The sequence below is a fragment of the Chinchilla lanigera genome, unplaced genomic scaffold (assembly GCF_000276665.1).
Source record: "Chinchilla lanigera isolate Chin_1 unplaced genomic scaffold, ChiLan1.0 scaffold00036, whole genome shotgun sequence".
Lineage (NCBI taxonomy): Eukaryota > Metazoa > Chordata > Mammalia > Rodentia > Chinchillidae > Chinchilla > Chinchilla lanigera.
The window spans coordinates 1,182,708-1,182,948 of NW_004955437.1; positions in this window are offsets into that span (position 1 = coordinate 1,182,708).

The window sequence follows — 241 nt, forward strand, 5'->3', positions numbered from 1 at the left end:
TCAGGTTAATATTATTACTTACATAGACTTCTCTCTTCCCTTAAAAAAAATTAATAGCACTTGCGGAATCCTTATGTAAGACTTTACATAGCAAAGATATATCTAAAGAGATTATAAAGATTTAGATCAGCCTTTGGGAACTGCAGTTGGTTAGCAGTCCTACTTGTAGCATGCCCATAGGAAGTAAGCAATCATTTACATCTCTTAAGTCTGTAATAACCTCCATTTACCTGATTTCTTT